The sequence below is a fragment of the Parasteatoda tepidariorum genome, chromosome 1 (genome assembly GCF_982258835.1).
Source record: "Parasteatoda tepidariorum strain Cologne lab strain chromosome 1, Ptep-v5.0, whole genome shotgun sequence".
NCBI lineage: Eukaryota > Metazoa > Arthropoda > Arachnida > Araneae > Theridiidae > Parasteatoda > Parasteatoda tepidariorum.
The window spans coordinates 52,707,635-52,726,243 of record NC_141755.1 but is presented as its reverse complement, the minus strand read 5'-3'; positions in this window follow the sequence as shown (position 1 = coordinate 52,726,243).

The window sequence follows — 18,609 nt, the reverse complement described above, 5'->3', positions numbered from 1 at the left end:
ATGTAATATACAGTATCATTGCACTGTTAGGTCAAATTTAAAGAAATGAAATAAAAAATTGAATTTGTTGGATGAATTCTTCACTTAATACTTTAGTAAATTCTGTAAGTCTTATCTATTCTCAGATACATTGAGCAAGAATAATTGGTAAATTTAAAATTATTATAAGTTAAAGAAATATCAAAATTGCTATCATTTTGGCGACTTCTACTGTATGTCCCTGGACCCCAATCCAGGTCGGGATCTACAGTTTAATAAAACCTGATTTGAAGATATCTTTTGGTTTTTATGAAAAGTAGTGCAAAGTAATATTGGAAATTTTAATATTGTAATTCATGATCAAAAATTGTTAATAATTGATCAAAAATTGTTAATAATTGTTAATAAATATCGCGATGTCTCGATACATCGCGATATTTTCCCATTTCAAACCAGTTTGCTTTTTTCTTATATTTGTTAACACTTTCGTTGCTCGAATGAATTTCATCAACGCTCATTTCATTTTATTTTATGAACAGTCGTTGAACAACCGATCGAATTTTCAGTTTACAAGTATCAATGTTCAACTCCGTATCCTTGCAATCTTGAGTCCAATCCAGAAGACAAGGGAACTCCTGGATCAAATATTGGGAGAAATTCCTCTTTGTTGAGGACTGTTTGATGCTGTGTTACTTGGAGAAGAAAACAACGAGAACCTTCCACTATTAGTCTGCCCGCAAGGGTACTCTTGGTTAGGGATGGTTAAGGATTCGTTTACCACTGAGGATATTTTACATCAGCACTGTGGTCGGTGCAAGCCTGATAATATGGAATTTGTATCTACCAGCAATCGCTGAGATTCGAACCCGGTTCACCTCATTGGAAGGCATACGTTCTATCCCCTGAGCCATCACGGCTCTATCAATACTCATTATAATATTTAATCGTTCGCAATAATTATAGATAACAATATATTCACTGAGTTCTATATCGACTCGCCGCATTATCATACACCGCAATAATTATAGATAACAATATATTCACTGAGTTCTATATCGACTCGCCGCATTATCATACACGATATATCGATACTTATCGTAAAACATGGTATTTACGATATTTCGTAAGAGTTTTTTATTAATATATTGCTATTGGGATTTGTAAGGAAATTGATACTCTGCAATTGATTTTCAGGTTTTAATAAAACCTTCATAAGTTTCAGTTTCAGTAAAAATATGTTTAAGGTATTTTATTTTGTACGGTACAGCATTAATTTAAAAGTGTACGGAATGTATTTTATAGCATGAAACTCCGATATCGCTTTCTGCGTTGAAGGTAAAATATTTTAAACCAGGCTCACTTCTAACCAATCTTTTCCCGAATTTGCAATTATTTAAGAAACAGTTATTCATCATTAAAAATATGAATTTACAATCTCAATTATTGGTAAATTTTTAATTATGAATGAAAAAAAAATCGAAATATTTTTTTTTTTTTTTTGATTTTATATTTTAGTACAAATATAATTCTGATAATCCATGATTATTTTTTTAGTGACTATTAGACTGTTTTTATAATTAGGAAATGCTAAAATATACTTTTACTTGTAATTAGAGCGTCAGAATGTTTTTAAAAATAAAATGGACATAGGTATCCTATGCACGTCAAAGTGTTAGTAGAATGTAGTATCTTACGTATGTATTGCTCCTCGTATAACCCCCTTCTCCTTAAAGTAAGCAAATCCCAGTATCCTATCCCATAGATGCTTACGCAATATTTGAATGGCCCCGAAAGCTCATAAAATTAAATTAAAAGGCCTTAAATCGCACAAATTAGATTTTCAAACATAAGATTATACGTTCTGGGAATCCAATAGAAATGTTTTTCATGCAGTGTATGTAATGTTTCTTATGAAATGCAACCTCATGATTGAAACGAATCGTCATAATGAATGTAAGAAAAATTAAACGCATTTCTTTAAAGTTCAATAATCGAGTAGATAATGACAATCAAAATTGCCTCTTGAAAATAAAAATACGAACTTCAACCAAAGGAGAAATGAACTTTATATGTTTGTACAGCGGGAGACCCGTTAAAAATCTTCGCGGGACATAATTTAATGTTAATTCTTATTCTTAAGAATTTGCCACCGGGTTACGAAGGTTGTTGATACTGTGGTTTTTAAGCAAAAAATAGCGCATTAGAAAATTTACCCGAAGGAAGATAATGTTGGAAGTTGGTCACATAAATGAAAATCTTGAAGAAAAAAAGTTATAAATTATATTTTTAAAAAAGAAATATTTCCTTAGAATAGTTCTTATTTTAACCTTATTTAACTGTGCAACATTGAGTAATTTTGCCTAGCCTCAAATTTTGGAAATCCCAGAGGACGAAGTGACAATCTTTGGGTGTTTTCAAAATGGACGAATGTTCCAAGTGCATTTAGAAACATGGAATGGATGACAAACTTAGAAAATCTCAGAAAGTTTTTGGAAGCATATTAAAAAGTCAATAATGCAGTTTAAAATATGAGCGTTGGCGATTTATATATTTCGCCAATTGGTATCTTGTAGACGAGAAATAAATCAAAAACACAATTTTTATTACTTCCACACTTACTTAAATGCCTCTTAGAATCATCAACCGCAGTCCCTTAAATGATTTCAGCAAGTAATACTCACACGACTCTTAGAGTTTTCATGTAAAACTCTCTTCTCCACTCAGAACAAAAAATAACAGAGAGTAAATGATTTTAATAAATTTTCTTCGACAAATCCATTTTGCAATACAAAACGAATTCCTAGGGATAAAAGGTGAAATTCACTTATCTTGACTTTCAAAGTTTACAAATAGTATTAATTTTATAATTTTATAACCGTCGTCGAACAGCCGATTCAAATTAGAGTTTTTAGTTACTAATGTTCAACTCTGTAGACTTGTTATTTTGAACCCAATCCAGAAGACGAATAAACTCCTGGATCAGTACCCCTAGAGGTATTGATTTGTTGTGGGAACTTGGAGAACTTAGCGACCCCGACAGATTTAAACGTGCGCAAGTTACCATTTAATACACTGGGATTATTTGGCAGGCTGAATTCGAAACCCCATTCTCTCGGACACGCCCTAATTATTTCTGTTTTCAATAAAACGCTATGTAAAAGTATACATTTAAACTATAAATCCCCCCACAAAATATAAATGGTACCCGCGGTCTAGTCAGTATTCTAGAATGGGTGTTTAAGTGCAAAAGGTGAGAGACTTATGACCTAGAGTTTTTTTTAACCTCGTTATATATATATATATATATATATATATATATATATATATATATATATATATATATATATATATATATATATATATATATATATTTAGATGACGCATTATATTTATATAAATTTTGCGACTCATTATGAATATATTTTTTTACGAAGCAGATTATATACAGGGTTATTCATAATTCCTTCCGGGATTTCGAAGCGTCATAGTAAAAAAACGAAGACGAATCTGGCAAAAAAGAACATATGAAATTATTCCAAATGTATTCAAGTTTTAATTTAAGCAGTTGCCGGTAGATGGCAGTAACATGTACCACTGAAGCCAGTTGTAGTAAACATAAGGTTGTAGTAAACAGAGGGAATTATGAATAACCCTGTATATATTTTTTCTGACGCTGTAATTAATTACAAGCAAAATATATATTTTGGTATTTTCTAATTATAATAAACAGTAACAGTTACTAAAAAACATGTTAGATTATCAGAATTATATTTGTACTAAAATATGAAACCAAAAAAAAAGTTGTTCGAAATATATTTTTGTTCATGTTCATATCAATAATAGATTTTATCAATAAGATATTTTATAAATTAAAGGAATTTGAATGATGAATATATGTTTCTCTTAGATCGAAATAACAGCAAATAAGTGTAAATTTAAAATTTTTTGTTTGGAAGTGAGCCGTGTTTCGAAGAGTTTACGTTTAATGCCGAAAAAGAAACCTGTGTTTCATACTGTATTTCATAACTAATTATTAAAATGCTTAGCATAATACTTTCCCTACATTTTGATTTAAATTAATACAAAATATAATAAGAAGTATGAATAATATGTTTAATAAAATTTCTGCGTTAAAAAGTTACGTGTAATAAGACGCAATGAGTCACATGTTACAGTATATTAAATGGAAAAAAAAATGTTATCAATAGAAAAAAAAAACATGTTGCAAAATTCAGTTCTAATGTCGTGAATATTAGAATTTAATTTTTGGCTAGTTGAATAGACAGAGTTAAAATATTTTTCATACTTAAATTTCGGTTATTTATATTTTAGGTAAAATCTTCGTGTTTGTTATCAGAGAGGTAGTTAAGAATCTCTGATGGATAACTCATGACCTACTTAAAGCTACATTCGCCTGGTATGCTGGTAGAAGTATAGGAATACCAGCTGCCTCAATAAAGTCGTTCAGGAACTTTGCATATTCGAACGCAGGTGAAAAGAAACATAACTTGCAATCTTAAAGAATAATACACGAGAATTAAAAAAAAAAAAAATGCCTCTCGTTCTTCAAGAACAAATCATCGGGTATTCGAATACGTGAAAGCAATGGGATTTTCAGGATAATTTTGTTTTGTTTTGGTTGTTCAGTCTAACATCACGATTTATACAAAGGTGACCAGACCTCCTCAAGGCTAGAAGACAGTTCTCAAATTTTATTGACTGTCTTCGAAAATTTTAAAATTCTTTGGGAACTGAAAATAATCCCAAATTTTAACATGTTTTCCTAAATGTCCTCGAGTTTTTCCGAACACATGTAACCTTTTTTCACATGCAGTAAAACATTAAAAGAAAAATTCAAAATAATAGAAAATAAATAATTAAATAAATAAATCTGAAATGCGCATGTTTTTTTTTGCTTTGTTGAAAAGATAGTTTTCTTTTACAGAGAGTACAGACAAAAATCAGAAAAGCATCATGCCGAAAGTTGAAAACCCTAAACTCGTTTAAAAATAATTTCAGCAAAAAATAAACAAATTTTATTAATCATGCATTCAATTATTCACAAATCTCATCACAAATTATAAATCACAAATTTTCATTCACAAATTATCAATCACAAGTTTTAATAATCATCTTTTCAAGAAATAAAAAATAATAATCATGTATTCAATCATTCACAAATTTCATCACAAATTATCAATCACAAATTATCATTCACAAATTATCATAATCATGTATTCAATTAACATGTGTTCAAGTACAAAATATTACATGATATTACATAATTGATCATGGTTCTGCACCTGATATTAGTTATCAATTACTTATCATCGTTGTCGAACAGCCGACCCAACTTTGAGTTTACTACTACTAATGTTCAACTTTGTAGTCTTGTAATTTTGAACGCAATCCGGAGGACAAGGAAACTCCTGGAATAAGTATTGGGAGAAACTTACTCTTCGCACAACACTACTTTTTTGTTGGAACTAACCCGCCTTTGCGTTGCATAAACCACAAAACCTCCCACGGTTAACCTGACGGTAAGGGAACTCTAAACCCTGATCCGTCTACCAATTAGGATATTTTACACCCAGCCTACATATATCTTTTAAAAATCATTTAATGCAAGCGTGTGTGAAATTCCATATGGATTACACAATAACAGAACTTCTTCAAACTATTTTATTTAGGAAATAATAAAAATAAATTTATTTAGACGTTTCTAAAATTTTATACCAATATATTATAATATATTCCACCGTATGACATTTCAAAATTGGGTGTCCAAAATTTATTTATGTCAAATTGATGACTTTAGTCAAAAAAGATGACTGTTATGAACATTAAAAACATCGAAAGGTGTTTATTTTATCCATTTACAAAATTTTAAAAAAACCTTTCGAATGCGCTGAAATTTTTTAAATAAAAATAGTTATTAAACGATAATAGTTAGAAAACTGTGCAATGTATGCATCTATTGCAGATTATAACTATGCATAGTGCAAAAAATTCCGGAATAAAAAACAATAATAAGTACCGACCCTCGGGATGCCGGTACTTTTTACATTAAAATAAAGTTTTACCGTTTATGGGGCAAAAAATCTGATGCACCACAATTCTTATAATAACAATTACATTAAAATCCCTAAATCACTCTAAATAAATATTACTATAAAAATTGTGGTATAATATTTTACAGTAAAATGGATTTTACGGATGATGCACACTAAGCCGATACTTTATACCATATTTTGATCCGGAATTTTTTACAGTACTTAGATAATATTGCATTGAATATGTTGAATATATCGAATTTATTGGTTCAAAAATAATTCCTATACATTGATTTATTGTCGAATGTAAATGGTGGTAATTATTAGTTAACTCTGGTAATAAAAAGTTAATAATCTGGTAATGGTTATTATTAGTTAACTCTAAAATTCCTCGTTTATTCGAAATTTTCTCACAGTGATCTAATAAACATATTCAAACCTTTGTCGCTATACTGTTAAAAAAGGAATCGAGCTCTGAGATATTTAGAATAATGGAGGAATACGAATATTAATGCAATAAAAAAGTAAAGATAAACAAAATATGGAATAAAAATGTTCAAGAAAATACAAGTCATAGTTGGTTTGATTCATCGAACCATCGATGTAAAAATACGCTTACATGCTCTCTTGGGAAATTATGTTCTTATGAAAAATACAATTTTTAAATCCTTTCTGAAAAGAAAACGATAATTTCAATTTTGAATCAAAGAAAGGCTTAGTTGATGTCTATGCTTGAATGGATGAGATTCTCAAGAAAAAGAACAATTCTATTAGAAATTCAAGCATTCGTGAAGGACGAATCTTACATCGAATGAAAAGGACTAAAGAAGAGTTAGAGAAAAAAAAATCACTTGTCAGATAAATGAGGAAACGAAAATTTGAGACGAGGTTTCGAGTTCAAAAGCACGCCATTTTTGATTGAGTGCAGGAAACGATTTTTTGTGTTTTTCACTGTCTTGTGTGAAGTGTGTGAAATATTAGAGCAGAAATGTTTTTAAAAAAGGATGTTATTATCAGAAGTGAGATTAAATTATTGATAAAAGTGTATATGCAAATGTTCTTTTATGTTTACAGAATTCGTCAAATATGGTAGTCTATGGGTGACATATATTCTCTTCAACTCGTTTGACAATTGAACTTTATGATCTATGAAATCTATATTGTGGCAAATGCAAACGATCTAAATGTCACACCCCAATAACTTTGTTAGAACTTTTTTTTTAACAAAAATAGCTGAAAGAAAGATATTATTTACGATTTTAGATTTATTATTAATATTCTAGTTACAGATCAATGTTTTGAATTTGCTATTATTTTATGACTAATTATTATAGAAATAATTTAGTATTTTTCAAAAACTTACAAGAAATCTCCATTAAGTACTTACCATTATTTTATGCTAATTGGGCTTTCGTCAGTATTTTACATGCGCTCTAAGTTTAACTGCATTCTAAGAAACTTTCGGTCCAATGATCGAATTTTCATGTGGCAAGATGAAATCTCAATAGTTCGAAAAGCAAACGTAAATGAACTGTGAGAAAAAAAAAAGAAACTTACTACCCTGAATAACGTATGATCGGTTGGTATTTTACGTTCGGTATTTTACGTTCTAGGACTCAATCTTAATGGTTCAAGGGGGTGACTTCAAATATGTTAATTAATTAGTGCAGACGATATTTTATGTTACGAAATCAGACACAAAAATGTTCTTTCTCTGAATAAACATACCTATTTTTTGACGGATTCGGAATTCTGACCCCCAAAATACGGGGGGGGGGTTAGTCTCAATCTAGGAAATACGGTCCCAAACAGTTTGGTCAGGTGACTGCTCCAGTTTCAAAAAAGTCTGGTGTTTAAAATTTGATTTCTCAGGAACTATTCAACCAATTTCGCTCAAATTTTGTATTTTGCCATGTAAAATTATATTATTTAAAATGATGTAAAAAATTTTATACGTTACAATTCAGACTTTTTTGCGAGCATTTTTAAATAAAGTAGCAAAAAAAAAGTAAATAAATAAATATTTATTGAAAGTTATTCCTTGCATGGAATATCTTTAGATAAACGAATTTTTAAATTGATTTTAAAAATGCTTCAATACGCTTAAAAAATTCTCGAGATGTAGTGAAATACGCAAAAAGTGAAATTAACATTAAGGAGTCCAAACTTAGGACAGCTCTCCTGACCAAATTATAGGAACCATATTTCCCAGATTGCAGCTATATTTTGGAAATCAGAAATCCAAATCCGTTGAAAAAAAAGCTATGCTTATTTAGATTTTTTTTGTATCTGATTTCGTAACTTAAAATATCGTCTGTACTTATTAACTGGAATATTTGAGGTCCCCCCTCGTAACATTAAGATTGAGTCCCAGAACGTGAGAATTCGGTCATTGCATCAAAAGTCATTCAGAGTGGTCCGTTTTTTTTCTTCTTTTCTTTTTTTTAATTATATAGTTATAGTTTCAATTGTATAGTCAATTACTGATCAATTAATGCGAATTATATTTATAAAATTAATTTACTAAAAAATAAATAACACCAAAATAAAATTTTCGATAGTTAAATATAAATTTTTTTTTCAAAATTAAATTTAATAATGGTTGAAATTTTTTTATTGTAACAAACAATTTTCTTTTTTACATTCATTTATTGTTTTTGAGAAATAAAATATCATAAAAGTGATATTTTTGAATATTTAATTCTCAGGAATAATTTAATGGTCAGTAACCTGCTTCAGTAAAATTCTGAGTTTCGCTTGTTTTAATAATAATAAACTAAAATTTAATTATTTTAATTCTAATCTTTCTTCTGTTATTAATTATTTTATAAAAAATACTTAAAATGAATACTTTTTTGAATCAAGCAAACAATGGCACATTTCAATATAACAAAGTCTTTTTTCTAATTAAGATTTTTAAATGAATTTGTAAATCTTTCCAAGGCATTTTTCTTTCGAGCAAAGCTCGAATAATGACGATGAAAAAAAAGTTATTCTCTTTTTACTTAATGGCACTTTGCAGCCTTTTTACATATATTTCTTTTCTTCCAATCAACTGGTATGCTGATTAGTTCTTAAAAATTCTTGATTAATTCTGATTATTTTCTTACTGGATTTTCATGGAACTAACGTGTATAAAAATAAGGTCGCAGGAAATATTTATGTTACACAGAAGTTTAATGTCGTTACGAAGTAGCAATAAATTAGTTACTAGTAATAATTTATTTCATAAATTTATTTTTATTGTTAAAAGAGTAAAACAAAACTATTACTTTTTAACTTTCGTATTATATTTTTGGCAGTTGCTATTTAAAATGAATCGATGGTTAATTTAGCAACTTTTATTACTAAATAAGCGGCTGATTCATTACAAGCCCCAGGTTTAACAAAAAGTTGCCAGGTAAAAAAAATACTTTCTTTCTAAAGGCAGGCACTGAACTTATAGTTCTTCACCATGCATGGTGCTTGAAGTGTTGCTCCTTTTACATTGCCCGGTGAGCACCTTGTGACCAAAGTCATGGAGGTGAGCAATATTATCCACACCACAGACACCCTTTCATACGGTGGGTCACATTCACACATCACAGAGGACAACAAACAGAGTGTCACATCCATGCCCTGAACGGGATTCGAATCCGCAGCCTGACAGCTTCTCAGTCTGGCACTCTAACCGATCTGGCCGGCTTAAAACGCTACTCGGAGCCATCTTATGAGCTGTTAAAGAAAACGATGTTTGGCGGATTTAGTACAATTATGAATTACATAGAAAATTTAAGCAACCAAACATATTTTCAGTTATTAAATCCTATAGAATAAGATGGCTGGGCCACATTTAAAAAATGGTTGATGGTGATCCAGATAAGAAGTTGACTTTTAGAAAGTTTACTGGTAACCGAAAAAGGGAAAGACATGTAGACGGATTGATTCCGTGAATCAACCAGACGGATTGATTCCGTGGAAAACGATCTTATAATCTTGGATATCAATAGATGGAGAAACCTAGCGTAGCTAGGTGGTTATGGATCGAGCCAGAGGAAAACGACTTTGTTGGGGTGACTCTCGCCTGCCCATACTGAAAAGGTTTAACGAATTACCGGGTTAGGGTTTAACGAGAAAATCTTAATAAATGGATGATTAAATGTCAAAATGCCTGTAAAAAAATCATGTAACATTAACAGAAAAATAATGTTCGATTTTACGAGCAAATTTTACTCCCTTCAAATGGGTTGGAAACACTTCTGTTTTTTTTTTTTTTTTTTTCTCAATTTGTTTACAAACCATTGAATACATTATAAACCATTTCTATACACATTTCTCGTACGAAATAAAATAATCACAATGAATCACTAATATGTGACTTTATATTATTACATTAAGTAAAACACTTTTTTGACAGTTTTCACTCCGTATCAGTCTGCACTCAGTATCATTCAGCACCAAAAATGATGCTATTTTATATAACCATTTACCACAAACTAGTAGTTTTTCTATAAATTGGCGTTTTTATATACATCTTAATTGATTTTATGTTTTAATTACTGTTTACTTCCCATGAGTTAAGTTCATAGAAATTTGAAATCTTATTTATGAAGCAAAAAAATTAACGCATGTTTTCAGACAGCTTTCAAAATACTAATTCGGTGATAATAAATACTAATATCATTAGTCGACATGAGAAGAATTTATAATAAATAATTATTAAGAGCTTGTAATGAACTCCTAGTTAAACTCGTTTTTTATTAAATAGAGCTGCTATCTTGCAAGCATCATTGATGTTATGACTCTTCGGAAGCTCTTCTGACTCATGAAATTATGCTTTTTGGTGAATAATGAGCTATTTTTTACGAATGTTATGAATTTGCAAAAGTTATGAATTTGTAACAGTTATTTAAGACTGTTAAGTTTCTTTAAACTTTAATGAGCATTCTACTTGATAATTACGAAAATGGCACACAATTTTGTGAAAATGAAAAATAAAAAATCTAATTTTTTAATATTTAGAAATTTTAAATGTTTCGTCATTTGAAAATTTGCAAAAATTGAGAATTAACATTTGATTTTATTAATTTTCTCATGGAGAAAAAGAAATTTCCTATTGGCGATTTCAGCAAAAAGCTTTATTTTATTTTATTTATTTGTTTCTAATATTAAGCTTATTGTCTATTATAAAGCTCAAATAATTTTTTAACAAGATGATATATTGATAGTTTAAATTTATAATTTCGCTCTGAGTTAAATTGTGGCTTTTTATTTTGCTTGCAGTTAGGAGTCTTAAAAATAGCTAGCTTTTCAATAGCTTTTCAATAAATCTTCAATATAATTCTTGTGATTTAATACCAAACTTTTAATTGAAATTTAAGATATTTTAAAGGTAAGAAAATTAAAAATTGGGAGTTGATATATTAATATATTTTATATCCTGTCGGTCAGAATAAACTTTAGTGGCGCCCTCTTTATGGAAGTTTGAAAAATATTTTGTACATATTTCCATTTCTATATAATTTAGAAATACGAAGCACGTAATGACACCAGAAGCCAACAAATCAAAAAGTCAATCAATGAAACTTTCTTTAAAGTTTTGTGCATTATTATTTTTAGTTCTTTCAGTTTTGTTAGAAGAATAAGATCAGTATGCCTTTCCAATGTGTAAAAAGAATTTTCTTCCAATATAAACTTTTATAAATTCTACATTCCTATTGACACAAATAAATGGATGCTTTAATTTTAAATTAGGAAAGCGAAGATAGTATATAAATGCTTATATTATATAAATTTTAAAACTAATGGATGCTAATGTGTTTATGCTTTTAAAAAATAAACTTATTTTGTTTTGACCACTTACTTGTACTTTAAAACTCCTAACCAGAATCGACTTCTATGACTACGACTGACTTTTGAGTACATTATGTGTTTAAAATACATCTGACGTTTTTTTTTAAATTTATTTTTTTGTACTCTAATTGTGAATATGCAATGAAAATTAAGATCGATGAAATTAACTAAATCCGAACTATGAAAATTCACTGTATTCCATATGAATTCAGTTACTTTTTGTTGCATAGATGGCAACACCATAGCAATAATTTAGAATTTGTTTTGAAACTGAAACAATTCCTTCGGATTAATAATTTCGGAAAGATTTTGTTTTGTTTGTTTGTTTTGGAAATAAATCCATGATTCGCTTCAGAATTTTTTTTATTGTAATTTTTTATTTATTTATTTATCTTCAAACTATTTTAATTGTAATTTTTATTCTAATTAAAAAAATCAAAGCATCGTATCAAGTTTCGTTTAATATAAACTAATTTTGATTTGTCAACATTGGACGATTTCTTGCTTTATTTTGTCGTTAAGCAGCAGCAGCAGCAATAATAATAATAATAATAATAAATAAAAATTTATTTATGAAATATTTCTTATTGCAAAAATATAAATTTAATTTATATTTATATGCTAGAGTAGTATCAGCCCTACAAGAGATGATTCCCCGTAGAATAATTTAAAAGCAGTGGAATTTGTATAACCCCCATTCAATTAAATAAAAATTAAGCTCAATTGTAAGTAGCGGGTAAAAAAATAAAAATAAGTGCGAAAAGGGAAACTTTTATCAATTTTTTTAATTGTCAAGATATTTTACCATTAAGTTGCTGCATCCCTTTATTTTCAAAGATAACTATCAGCAATTACAAAGGGACAGATATTGCTACTCAGATATACTGTAAAAAGTATTTAATTTATAATTTATTGTTTGTAAATTATTATTTAATATTTAGGAATATTTCACACTTATTAATAGATAATTAATAAATAATGCTTTATCATGTTCATAAATAATTATGATTTATTGCACATGTTTATTACAAATTTAATCCATGAATTTTTTACCCAGTTATATTCTACTAACTATATTTTACTTATAAACAGGGAATTCGGATTAATCTAAATCAAACGCTGTATTTTCAATGATTTTCATTTTGTAAAACATGTACTTTATTAAAACTTAAGCGCAATTTATATTAATAACATTTTTATAAATTGTACAATTGTGCGATTATTTTTAGAATAATGGAGAAAATAATAAGAAGGGAGTTGACAAAGCGGGACTCATAGCTTTATATTTTGAAGGGGGGAAAAATGGTCATTTAAAAGTTTTTAGGTGTTTGAAAAATTTACGACAAGAAATAGTATACGAGAGGAAAAACATTAAAATAAATTAGATGAAAGGTGCATTATAAAACTTAAAAGATCATTTGTATTATTTTATTATCTGACAAGATACAGGGGAGGGTCGGGTAAAAAAGGTCGAAATTAGTCAGATATCTATAAATCTGTCGAAATTAGTTCTGTTTTCTTGCGGGCAAATTCTGAATTACACCTTTCTAGTTAAAAAGAAGGTTTGTTTTACTATGTAAACTCTCTAAAGTTCTCTTGTTTCTAAGCTATCCTTATTTATTGGTCATTTCAGTTATAAAAATAATTTTTAGTCCCTCTTATTATGTGTTAATTAAAAATTCTCACTCAAACAATAAGGATTTAGCCCGATAAGTAGCTCTGTTCTGTTTCAGTTTGATAACCACTGCTCTCGGGGTAAAACTGGGTTTTCCCGGTCCTGCGCCCCCTCCTTGATGTTAGCCTATGCTGGGCCCACAAAAGCTGCAGCGGATGAAAAAGATAACTATAAATTTAACAAGCTAAACAAACAAAAAGCCAAACAAAGCTTTTAAAGTTCCAAGGCCTCATCCTCGAAGCAACCTTTTAAACAGAATTGTAGTTTTTATACAGGTATAAAGAAATTCCCTGACATTTTCTTCTGAAAAACACTATATTAATAAAAACTATATAACCAATATACACTATATTTATATAAAGAATTTTGGTCGGAGCGGCACCTATCACATGCCCCGGGACAATTGTCCCTCTCTTTCTGCCGCTCTTGCTTGAGTACGGTCTTGATTGCATCACATATAATTGACACTAATTATTTTCTTAAATTGTCATATAAAATAGAAGTGCATGCTACATTTTATTACCGAAATTCAAGCATTTTTAAAATTCTCATAGAGTTAATATGTGTATGCAGTTTAATTCCACTAGTAGGTAAAACGAGGTGTCTTGACTTTTTCAAGGAAAAAAAAAATCATTTATGAAAAAAAATAGTACATCGATGACTTTTTGAGAAGGATTTAGTATTGTATACTACTAAACAATGAATATCTTTTTAAACTCAGACGATTTCTAGGTCAAAAAGTATAGTTCCAACAAACCTTCGAATCTTAGCTAACTGGTATTAACCAACCTTCTCCCATACATGTTTTTGGATCTTTAAATGAAGCAAAACAAAAATTCCAAACTGGATCATAGAAGACTATTTTTGACACTCCCCCAGGCAAGAGAAGAATATATCATCGTCATCGATCGAAAAGTGATATCACTTTTGTGGTATGGTTTTAGAGTGTTTGGAATTTTGACAGTAATATCCTGTATCAGAGCTACGTTTGAAATCAACTTGACACCGAATGTTTTCTTTTACAAAATTTCAATGTCTGTATGTTCAAATTTTATGGGAGAATACATTCTTGTATGTTCTAATATTAGAAATAAAAAAATCTATTAAACTGTATAATTAAATTTAAAAATGAAATAAAATGACATTGTTAATAGTTTAAATTACTCATCAATGTTAGTTTTATGCCAGAAAAATTTATGTTCTACGTTTTGTAAGATGACAATGAATTTAATTTTTTTATTGAGAGTTCATTATCCTTTTACAATATCAATTAAGTTGCATATTTTTTTTTATAGAACCACAATTTAAATTTTCAACTACCGACTGACAAAACTATAGGATTTTTCCAGCAAAACTGCAATTTTTCTTTATTTTTTATTTTTGTTCGTTTTTACACAAATTTCTAAGAATGTCATAGAGTTTGGGGGAAATTTTTTTTTTATACGATTTCAAAGTTTGCTTAAGGAATCAAATTTCGAATTTTTGGAGTTTATTTTAGGATTATGAAAAATATTTCTGTAACTTTTAAGCAGACAAATAAACTTAGTCATTCTGGGAAACTTTTAGAGATTTATAAAGAGGTACCTTTCAAAAAAAGTTTTTTCAATTCTTTTAATTTTTTTTATTTACGAATTGTTATAGAAATTTATAAGGAGCAACTTCGTTATTTGAAAAAGAGTGCATCTTTACTCTGTAAAAAAATTCCGGATCATATTATGGTAAAAAGTATCGGCACTCAGAATGTTGGTACTTTTCAATTTAAGGTATCCGACTACCTTAAAAACGAGGATTTTCACAAAAAATCACTTTTTTATTTTATTGCTTTATAATAATGCCCAATTTTTCTAGTTTTCAAAACTGTTTTGTTTTTGAATGCACGTCAAGCAGAACTTTAGTTATAGCTATTTTAGTAACAGATGACAGCTGTCTAACTTACCGGAAATTACAAAAATGAAACCGGTAGTAGGTAATAGTTTCGGTTCCATTTCTATTTGTGTGTTTATTTTTCTTAGATATTTAATTTTTAAAAGCTCTTAAACTGTCGGCTAATAATCTGAATTATATTTTAATTAGATATTACGTTTCGTGGTTACTGTTTGTGGGTAGCATGAAAAGTTAGCATTTTTTCTGATAGTTTGTTTACATTTGAAGCGAACTTTCTATATCTTGATTTGTTTTGAAGAAATTTATTGATTTCTTTCAAAGAAATTTATTGATTTCTTTCAAAAAAATTTGTTATTTACTTTGATAAATTTATTGAGATGGGTAAAGGACGTACTTCTCGATCTAAGAAACGTAAATATTACGGTAATCAACATGCCAACAAAAGCGATGATTTGAGTAAAGTTGATTATACCATTTCTTCAAAATTGTGTAAAGCAGATGAATCTATTACTTCAAGCTCTTCAAAATTATCGATTTCTATGGATGTCAATAAAGAACTGATCCTTTTGGATAAAAACAATCTATGTGGCAATCGAACAATTGATATTGAGATCCTGATGATGATATTAGCTTCATTATTTCCGGTTTGCTATGATAACAAATTGCATTTAGGAGAAAATTCTAGATTTGGGCTATTATAAATATTATAAAAAATATTTTTTACTTCTAATTATTAATAAAAACTATATTTAGACATATATATTAAAGTGTGAAAATACAGTAAGATGGTTGTTTAATAAAAAATTGTTCCTTTGTTAAATGCTTTATAAGTAGTAGACTTTTGATGTTATTCACTAAATACTTTAAAATATCGCTAAATAATACGTTAAAATATCGCTATGTTAAGTAAAACTAAGAAAATGTGTGAAGGAATGTGCCCCCTATAAAATATAATAACTTATTACTGACAAACATTCATAGTTTTTAGAAAAAATGTAATTATAAACTTTAATTGTGTTTTTCTCAAAATGAAAATTTTGCTGTTTTTTGTCTACGGAAAACAAGATAACTCAACTAATTATTATAAATTTGACTTCAAACTTTCAGAGATTGTTTCTTGTATTGGTGGTTATATAACAGACCTCCAGAATTCAGATACCTGTATTATTTTTTGTTTTATGAGATATTTTGCAGTAGATAATGTGAAGAAAATGTGAAAAAAAATGGAAAATATGCTTAACACTCCATAAATTCTTTTAATTTCATGATATCATTTAAGTTGAGGTTCATAACACTTCAGAGGGTTATACGAAACGGCTCAAAAAGTTTGATAGCTGTATGTACAATAGTTTCTTGTGTAGAGTGTTTCCCGTTAATGAGTTATTTTCATTAAAATTATCTAAAAAATACTCTTTAAATAAAAAGTTTCCTGTATATTTAAATTTTCTCTATTAAATATGTTTATTTAAAGTAATATACAATATAAATTGCAATAATGTTGTGGAAAATATTTATTTTTCAAAAATTTTGTCCCGAAGGTAGTCGGATACCTTAAAAACCATTTTTAACGGAAAATGATGTGGAACATATATTTGATATTTTACATAAATAATTACTGTAAAATCACTGCATCCCTTGTAATTAAATAAATAATGCAATCTTATTTCATCGCTTTTTGTTTGAGGGCTTCTAACCATCTTATACCCCGACCCCTGTTGCTTGGAAAATTTTATTATGCATTTAATAATAAGGAGAATTAAATTTTTTGTTTATTTAAAAGCGAAATAAAAATATATTCTGTTAGATTAGAAGAAGAATTTTCCCCTAAAATAATTAATTAAACCCTGTTTTTAAAAAAGTAATTGAATTAAAAGTATATTACTCACAAATATTTTCTCAGTGATAATTGATTGATATATTACTTTTTAAAATAATTCATTATTTGTAAGATTTTATTCAAAATAAGATTTTAATTTTTTTAAAATTATTCTTAACAATATATTATAAGCTAGGGATATATGAGAAATACATGTGGTCAGTGTATGGGTGATTCTCACCAAATACAACAATTCTCCGTCTTTGATAAAGAAATAAAATACTATGAAATGATGATTTTTTTAAATTAATGCTATCATTGCTATCTTTTTAGAATGAATTTTACCCTGTTTCGAATAATTAAATATATTCAAAACTACAAGTTCAGTTTCAAAATGACATTTTCCTGGCATGTCACAAACAATATTTTCAATAATTACTCGCTTCAAAACTACTAATATATTTTTCAATTTCTTATTTTTTTAACATCTAAAATGATAAAAGCAATTGCAGAGTATTTGCAAAGGATTTTATACATATTTTGTAAAAGTAATTTTTTCAATCACTAATTTATTTGTCACAAGAAAATATGTAATTTTCCTGGCCACTTATTTTTCATTTCTCTATAACCCGCATAAATGACGATACATTTAATTTTTTTTGCTTAAAAGTGTAAGCCATTTTGTTAGAACATATCTTCTAGTTAGAAATAGAAGAGAGAGTTTCAGATAAAAATAAAATAAGTATGTTTTTAAGCTGTCATTTTCTTGCCTTCTCTAAATCATTAATAACTAGATTGCTCAGTTTGGGATCTTTTAAAAAAACTTGGTTGTTTACAACACTAAGTAAGTGAAATTGTTAAGTCTAAAAGTAGAAGAGTATTGAAGTATAAAATTATAAAATGCCATTGTCCTGTTTATTATTTTTCCGGTGCTCTAAAGCGAGAAAATGACGAAAAGGTAGTAGTAATTTTGATTTTGATTTTCAAACTTTCCACAAATGCTTATTTAATAAAAAGGAGAGTAAAAAAGATGGAATTAGGAGGACTAAGCTAAGAAATGGTTTAAATCTTACGTTAGATAGCCCATTGTGCAGCTCTAGTGCGACGTAAATTAACAACAACAACAACAAATCTTACGTTAGCTTTCTTGAACACTCTTACGTGGAAGCTATTAAAAATTAAATTTTAAAAATGTAGCAAATTTCTATTTTATACATTTTCTTTCGTAAATATTAATAAACTATACTGCTTTCTATATCGTATTAATCAAGGATAATAAATGAATATTTTTTGACAAATTAAATTGTTCTGAAGATTTTAAATTTTAAATTACTTTTTTTTCCTTAAGTACCAGTATGCTTATTTTACAC